Source organism: Ornithorhynchus anatinus, chromosome 2 (assembly GCF_004115215.2).
Source record: "Ornithorhynchus anatinus isolate Pmale09 chromosome 2, mOrnAna1.pri.v4, whole genome shotgun sequence".
Classification (NCBI taxonomy): Eukaryota; Metazoa; Chordata; class Mammalia; order Monotremata; family Ornithorhynchidae; genus Ornithorhynchus; species Ornithorhynchus anatinus.
Window position 1 is genome coordinate 171,011,212 of NC_041729.1, and position 9,057 is coordinate 171,020,268.

Consider the following 9,057-nt stretch of genomic DNA (forward strand, 5'->3'; position numbering starts at 1 on the left):
CTGGACAGTCAGTCAGGACACAGCAGGAAGAATCAGCCAGGACACAGCTGGGTCAGCTAGGATACCTCTGGGACAGTCAGCGGGGATCAGCAGGGACACAGCTGGGAAAGTCAGCTGAGACCCCCCGGGACAGTCAACTGGGATTCAGCTGGGACAGTCAGCTGGGACACCTCTGGGACACTCAACTAGGATCACCATTAGGGCAGCCAGCCAGGACATAGGTGAGAAAACCAGCCAGGACACAGCTGGGACAGTTAGATGGGCCACCTCTGGGCCACTGCCGGATCAGCCCTTTGAACAGTCCGGGACAATGTGGGTACAGTCTAAGCACAGTGTCCAGCATGGAAAACAGCAGACAAGAAATCTTCCTCAAGACAGAAATTGCAAAAGTCTTCTAGCTGGAGAATTTCTTTCAATCAATGAATAGTATTTCTGGAGCGCTTACTACATTTAAAGCTCTGTACAAAGCACTTTCATTAATTCAGTCAGTTGCATTTATTGAGCACTTACTGTGTACAAAGCACTGTTCTAAGCACTTGGAAAGTGCAATTAGTCAACAGAGACAATCCCTACCCAACAACGGGCTCACAGTCTGGGAGAGAAAGTTCACCAGAGTCGGTGGAAATTATTTCTGCCTACAGTCTAGAGCAGGACACAAACACTAATATAAGAAGCAGCGTGGGTCAGTGGAAGGAGCACGGGCTTGGGAGTCAGAGGTCATGGGTTCTAATTCCCGACTCTGCCGCTTGTGAGCTGTATGACTTTGGGCAGTCACTTAACTTCTCTGTGCCTCATTTTCCTCATCTGTAAAATGGGGAGTAAGACTGTGAGCCTCACGTGGAACAACCTGATTACCTTGTATCCACTCCAGTGCTTAGAACAGTGTTTTGCACATATTAAGCATTTAACAAATGCCATAATTATTAATATAAATTAATATATTACAGCTATGTACAGAAGTGCTGTGGGGCTGAGGATAGGATGAATATCAAGTAATTAAAGGGTACAGAACCAAGGGTATAGGCAACAAAGAGGGGAGAGGGAGTAAGGAAATTGAGGACTTAATCAAGGAAAGCCTCAGAGAAGACATGCTTTTAATAAGATTTTGAAGGTGGGGAGAGCGGTCAACTGTCAAATATGAAGGTGGAGGGAGTTCCAGGCCAGAAGTAGGATGTAGGGAAGTGGTTGGTGGTGAGACAGATGAGAACAAGGCACAGTTGAGTAGTTGGCATTAGAGGAGCAAAGTGTGTAGGCTGTATTGTAGTAGGAAATCAGAGACGTATGGAAGGAGGGGGCAAGATGACTGAGTGCTTTAAAGCCTTTGGTAAGCTGTTTCCGTTTGATAGGAGATGGATGGGCAACCACCAGAGGTTCTTGAGGAGTGGGGAGAAGTGGACCGACCATTTTTGTAGAAAATGATCTGGGCAGCAGAGTGAAGTATGGACTGGAGTGGGGAGAGACAGGAGGCAGGGAGGTCAGGGAGGAGGCTGATGACAATAATAATAATAATAGTGGTATTTGTTAAGCACTTACTATGTGCCGGGCACTGTAGTAAGCACTGGGGTAGATACAAGGTAGTTGAGTTGGACACAATCCCTGTCCCACACTGGACTCACAGTCTTAATTCCCATTTTACAGATGAGGTAACTGAGGCCCAGGGAAGTTAAGTGACTTGCTTAAGGTCACACAGCAGACAGTTGTCGGCACTAGGCCATGCTGCTTCCTATGGCTGATGCAGCAATCAACACAGGATATGTTAATCCATCAATCAGTCAATTAGTGGTATTCATTGAGCATTTACACCTTGACTGCTGCCCCTAGTGAGAGATGGGCAGGATAAGGGGTCAGAGAGCAGGGAAAGGAAGGCAAAGGAAGGGGACCGAGAAGAGGGTGAACAGGAGAGGGAGGGGAAGGTGTTGGTTTATGGGGTCATTTGTGGGGTTTAAGACTGGCTCCCCTCATCTTTTAGATGATCCTCTCTCACTCAAGACACACTTCTACTGGGTTTTTAAAAATATTTTGATTGGTATTTGTTAACTGCTTACTGTTTGTCAAACACTGGGGTTAGGGCAAGTTAAATAAGTCAGACACAGTCCCTGTCCCATATGGAGCTCCCAGTCTAAGTAGGAGAGAGAACAGATTTTTAATTCCCATTTGACAGTTTAGGAAACTGAGGCCCAGAGAAGAGAGGTAACTTTCCCAAATTCCCAGAAAACAGTTGGCAGAACTGGGATCAGGACCCAGGTCCTCTGACTCCCAGTCCCAAGCTTTGTCCACTAGGCCGTACTGCTTCTTGTGTGGGGTTTGTGTGGTCACCTTGGTAGTGGCCACTGACCACCTTCTGGTCAGGCCGGGGGAACAGCTCATGCTGAACCAGTAGAAAACTGGATGGAATCCTGGACATCTGGATACAGGCCACTCATCCTCTCTGGACCTTGGTCTGGACAGGTAACTAGACTTCTGTGATCCTGGACCTATGTGGAACACTGTCTGGCATCCTCATATCCAGTACCCTATCTGGCCTACTGAAACTTGGATCCTCGTCTAGACTGAAATCTGGGCTCCTCCCATCCAGACCCCATCTGGACTCCTCATCTTTGAACTGGAGTGATGAAAAGAGGGGATTGGGGGGTGTGGGAGGGGTGTAGGCAGCAGGCAGTAGTCCCTCTGGAAAGGATTTTCAGAGCAGCAGAAGCAGCCACAGCAACTTGGGGAGCTGGAATGGCCGGAAGCTGCGGCTCTCACTCCCTCCCCAGAGACCCCCTCCTCCATCACACACTTGCTTGCTGATTTCAGCAGTGTGATTTTCTGGCTGGCTGATCTGCACCAAAGGCCAGGGGCCCCAGGCCCCGGGCAGGTGTCCCCTCTGTCAACCTGCCCAGTGATTGTCCTCCCTGGGATCCCTCTGCCAATGACACGTGCTGGGGCAAGGTCGAAGGCCCACTTTAAAGGAGCTCCCAACTGTGTTAGATGTAGTAATTCATTCAGTAGTATTTACTGAGGGCTTACTATGTGCAGAGCACTGTACTAAGCACTTGGAATGTACAATTCGGCAACGGATAGATACAATCCCTGCCCAACAAGAGGCTCAAAGTAATAAAACTTCCTGCTTTTTCTGTTTCATTTCGTTTTCATTTGGGATTCGATGAGTGAATGGTATTGGAGAAAAAAGAGAGAAAGGGGCAGGCCTGGACTTGGGCCTACCCACATGGCAGGGGCCTGCGAAGCAGATTGGGGAAAGGTGTTGCTAGAGATGGAGGCAGAGGTGAGGAGTAAGTTCAGCTTAGTTCATCCTAAAGACCAGAAGTCTCCATGCTTCCTGTTGAACCTCTCGTGGCGACAGGCCCACCTCAATCTCCAACCGCACCATTCTCCTCGCCCATATCAGAACTCTGGGAGCTCTGCGCCATCTTGGCCTCTTCTCCTGGGTTCAGCTTTCACATCCAGTCCACTGCTAGATCTGACACAACACCTCTGGGACGCCTCCCTCAGCGCCCCTCCCCCCCGGCCCAAGCTCTGGTCTGGCAATGGCTAGAAGGTCACACTGGCCTCCTTTCTGGGCTCCAGGCCTCCAGCCTTTCCGGCCTCTCTGACCTCTTCCCCCGCCAAGGTGCTGAGGAAGCATGACTCTACTGTGGGCACAGAAGTCATGAGATCTAAGCCAGTACGGACAAAGTGTCATGGAGAGGGAAAAGCCTGGCATGGAGACCCATCTGTGCAACTGCAGTGAGAGGTTGGCCCTGGACAGAGCTGCTCCTCCGGACCGGAGGGTGGGGGTATGATTAACCAGAGGGAGGAGGTGTAATCAAGACTCCTGGTGACAACATTTTCGTTTTTAATGGTTTTGGTTAAATGTTTACTCTGTGTCAAGCACATAGAAGCAGCATGGCCTAGTGGATAGAGCAAGGGATTGGGATTCAGAAGATCTTGGGTTCTAATCCCAGCTCTGGCATTAAATAATAATAGTGATAAATATAGTATTTTAAGTGCTTACTATGTTCCAGGCACAGTTCTAAGCCCTTCGGTAGATACAAGATAATTGGGTTGGATACAGTCCCTCTCATACATGGGGTTCACAGTCTTAATTCCCATTTTACAGATGTCGAACTGAGGCACGGAGAAGTTAAGTGACTTGCCCAAAGTCACACAGCAAATAAGTGTTGGAGCTGGGATTAGTACCCATGACTTTCTGAGTCCCAGGTCCATGCTCTATCCACTAGGCCATGCCGCTTCTCTAGTCTGCTGTGTGATCTTGGGCAAGTCACTTCACGTTTCTGTGCCTCAGTTACTTAGTCTGTAAAATGGGGATTAAGACCATAAACTCTAAGACTATTAGTCCCATATGGGGCACGGGTTGTGTGCAACTTGATTAACTTGTAGTACAGTGCCTGGCACGTAGGGTGAAAAAAAAGCACTCTTCTAAACACTGGGGTTGGTACAAGTTTATCAAGTTGGACACACTCCCAGTCTCACATGGGACTCAAAGTCTAAGTAGGAGGGAGAACAAGTATTTGATCCTTATTTTACAAATGAGGAAACTGAATTACAGAGAAGGGAGGTGACTTGTCCAAGGTCACCCAGCAGGCATGTGGCAGAGGCAGGATTAGAACCCATATCCTCTGGCTTCCAGGCCTGTGCTCTTTCCACTATGCCATGCTGTTCTTCTAGAGGCACTGCTCCGGGGCAGCAAAGTCAAAGGAAAATGGGGCAGCCAGACAAAGGGAACCCGGGGATGTCCTTGGGGCAGCAGAGACTAGTCCTGGAGGTGGGCACATAGACTTGGCCAGGGGAGAAATTGCCCGAGGCCAGAGGTGGGAGTTACTACTCCACCTCCTCAGCTTCTCAATACTCTCTTTACAGGTCTCAGTGTTCACACAATGGGAGTCCAGTGTTTACTACAAGGACCCCAGCTCTCTTCTTTCTGCAGGAGGCTCAGTGTTCACTGCAGGGGCTCACTCTGCTCAGCTCTGCTCACTTTAGAGGGTCCAGTTCTCTGGTCGCTGCAGGAGGCTCAGTGCTCACTGTAGGGGTATGGGTCTGGCTGCCTAGGGAAAAGGCAGTAGGTGCTGTAGGCCAGGGGTCCCTTTGGGAGGAGGAGTGTCCGAGGTCTCCTGAGCCCCCTATCCTGCAGGCCAAAACGGTAGGGCCTGAGCCCACCTAGTGCTCAGTTGCCCAGTGGAAAAGGTCCAGCAGTTCATTGGGCTGGGGCTCAGGCAATTGGATTGTCATACACTGTGTACTGAAACAGTGCTGGAGTGGACGGCGCTGCTCTTATCAGGGTGCTCCACATGCAGAGAGAGAGTGAGGAGTGGGACAGGCAGTCAGTCTGTCCATTGTATTTATTGAGGCTTACTGTGTGAAGAACCCTGTACTAAGCACTGGGGGAGTACAATATAAGAGAAGACATATTCCCTGCCCAAAGTGAGTGTGCTGTCCAGAAGCAGCGTGGCTCAGTGGAAAGAGCCCAGGCTTGGGAGTCACAGGTCATGGGTTCAAATCCTGGCCCTGCCACTTGTCAGCTGTGTGACTGTGGGCAAGTCACTTAACTTCTCTGTGCCTCAGTTACCTCATCTGTAAAATGGGGATTAACTGGGAGCCTCACGTGGGACAACCTGATTACCCTGTATCTACCCCAGCGCTTAGAACAGTGCTCTGCACATAGTAAGCGCTTAACAAATACCAACATTATTATTAACTGAAGCACAGAGAAGTAAAGTGACTTGCCTACAGTCACAAAGCAGAGGAGTCGTGGAGCCAGCATTAGAACCCAGGTTCTTCTGACTCCCAAACCTGAGCTCTACCCACTAGGCCATGCTGCTGCTTCACACAGTAGACTGTGAGCTCCTGGAGGGCAAGCAGACATCACACCGACAAACTCTGTAGTACTCTTCCATATGAGAATAAGCACTCAATGAGTATCAGTGAATACCTGACTGATTAATCTTGCTTTGCTGTTTTCTGTGGAAAGCAAGAACGCTCACCAGAGGCAGGAAGTGTACTGATAGCAGATGCAGAGGTACTGTGCGGAAAAAGGAGGGAGGAGGAGGGAGCCAAGGCTACACCCCCAGTCTGAGCTACCCCTGGCCGCTCCCCTGCCTGTGCTCAGCCATCCAGTGATGGGGAGCTTGATCCCCTCCCAGCTCTCCAGAGCCGGGGCGTCCCCTTGTCTTCTTCACCCTGAGGCAGGGAGCCTGACTCCTGGGACCAGTCCACAGGGCCAGGGAAGTGCGGGTGACAAACCGGTGGCCTCGAGCTCCTGGTCCTCTGGCTTTTGGTTGGTTTTTAAGCCGACACCCAAGCTCAAAGTATTACTGAAGGCACACGTCCTCCTAGGGACCTCCCTTGACTAAGCCCTCATTTCCTCTTCTCCCATTCCCTCCTGTGTAGCCCTTGCACTTGGATTTGCTCTCTTTATTCACCCCTCCCTCAGCCCCACAGCACTCATGTTCATAGCTATAATGTATTTATTTATGTTAATAACTGTCTCTCCCTCTAGACCTTAAGTTTGTTGAGGACAGGGAATGGGTCTACCAACTCTGTTATATTGTACTCTCCCTAGTTCTTAGTGCAGTGCTCTGCACACAGTTAAGTGCTCGATAAATATGATTGATTGAAAAACTCCAGCTAGCATATGGAGCCAAAGTATATTTCTGAGAAGCCCGGATGGGGGCCAGAAGAGAGGCTCCGGCTCAAGGCACTGAGCGTCCTGCGTTATTTTCACAGTTCATTCATTCATTCATTCAATCATATTTATTGAGTGCTTACTATGTGCAGAGCACTGTACTAAGTGCTTGGAATACTGGTACAGGCTCTCATAATATCCTGGCGGAATTATTGTGTCAGCCTTCTTTCTGATCTCCCTTCCTCCTATCTCTCCCCGGTCCAGTCTATTCTTCATTCTGCTGCCCAGATCATCTTCCTGCAGAAACGCTCTGGGCATGTCACTCCCCTTCTTAAAAACCTCCAGTGGTTGCCTATCAACCTCTGCACGAATCGAAAACTTCTCACTCTAGGCTACAAGACTCTCCATCACCTTGTCTCCTCTTACCTCTCCTCCTTTTTCTCTTTCTACTGCCCACCCCATAGGCTCCGCTCCTCTGCCGCCCACCTCCGCACTGTCCCCCATTCTCGCCTATGCCGCGTCGACCCCTGGGTCACATCCTCCCGCGGTCCTGGAATGCCCTCCCTCCTCACCTCCGCCAAACTAATTCTCTTCCCCTCTTCAAAGCCCTACTGAGAGTTCACCTCCTCCAAGAGGCCTTCCCAGACTGAGCTTCCCCTTTTCCCTCTGCTCCCTCTGCTGCCTCTCTACCCCCCCTTCACCTCCCCTCAGCTAAGCCCTCTTTTCCCCCCCTTTCCCTCTGCTCCTCCCCCTCTCCCTTTCCCTCCCCTCAGCACTGTGTTCGTCCACTCATTTGTATATATTTTTTATTACCCTATTTATTTTGTTAATGAGATCTACATCACCTCAATTCTATTTATTGCTATTGTTTTAATGAGATGTACATACCCTTGATTCTATTTATTGCTAATGTTTTTGTCTGTCTCCCCCAATTAGACTGTAAGCCCATCAGTGGGCAGGGACTGCCGATTTGTACATTCCAGGTACTTAGTACAGTGCTCTGCACATAGTAAGCGCTCAATAAATACTATTGAATGAATGAATGAATGAATGAATGAATGAAAATGTACAATTCAGCAAGAGATAGAGACAATCCCTGCCCAACAAGAGGCTAAGAGTTCTGCCTGCTGTGGGTCCAGGAGAAAGATCATTGCTCTGAGAAACAGGAGACTCATGTTCTAATACCAGTTAAGGGCCAGGGGAAGCAGCCCAGATCTGAGAACTTGGAGACCTGGATTCAATCTTGGCCAGGGCCAGGGGAAAGAGGACAGGAGTGGGAACTGGGAGACATGGCTTCTAATTCTAGCTGAGGGCCAGGGGAGAGACCCCAAGTCTGGGAACTGTAAGTCCTGGGTTCTAGTCCTGGCTAGGGCCAGGGGAGAGTCCCCAAGTCTGGGAACTGAGAGTCCTGGGATCTTATCCCAGCTCTGCCTGTTGCGGGTCGAGGGGGAAAGACCGAAGCTGAGAAATGGGAGACCTGGGTTCTAGTCCCAGCTGAAGGCCAGGAGAGAGCTCAGATCTGGGAACTAGGAGTCCTGGATTCTAGTCCCAGCTCTGCCCGCTGTGGGTCAAGAGGGGAAAACCAAGGCTGAGAAATGGGAGACCTGGGTTCTAGTCCTAGCAGCTAGGGTAGTCAGCAGTGGTGGCCATCTGCCTGAACTGTAGTTGTGGCACTGCCTGGGAGAGCCCAGGGTGCTGGATGGGAGAGTGGCCTCCTGGATAGAGCATGGACCTGAGAACCAGAAGGACTTGGGTTCTAATCCTGGCTCTGCCACTTCTCTGCTGTGTGAGCTTGGGCAAAGCGTGGCTTAGTGGCAGGGGCGTGGGATTGGGAGTCAGAGGTCGTGGGTTCTAATCCCACCTTCTCCACTTGTCAGCTGTGTGACTTTGGACAAGTCATTTAACTTCTCTGGACCTCAGTTACCTCATCCGTAAAATGGGGATTAAGACTGTGACTCCCAGGTGAGACAACCTGATTACCCTCTATCTAACCCAATGCTTAGAACAGTGCTTGGCACATAATAAGTGCTAAACAAATACCACAGTTATTATTATTATTTCTTTGTGCCTCAGTTCCCTCCTCTGTAAAATGTGGATTAAGACTGGGACTCCTATGTGGGACAGGGACCGTATCCAACCCAGTTATCTTGTATCTACCCCAGTGCTTAGATTGGTTCCTGACACATAGTAAGTGCTTAACAAATACCACAATTATCCTTATCCTTTACTCCTCTCTCACACTCATCCCACATATTCAATCATCCCTAAATTCTGTCAATTCGACTTTCAGAGCATCACTAAAATCCACCTTTTCCTCTCTATTCACACTGCTACCACATTAATCCAGTCACTAATCCTATCCCATCTTAATTGCTGTTTCAGCCTCCTTGCTGACTTCCCTGCCGCAGGTCTCTCCCCATTCCAATCCATACTTC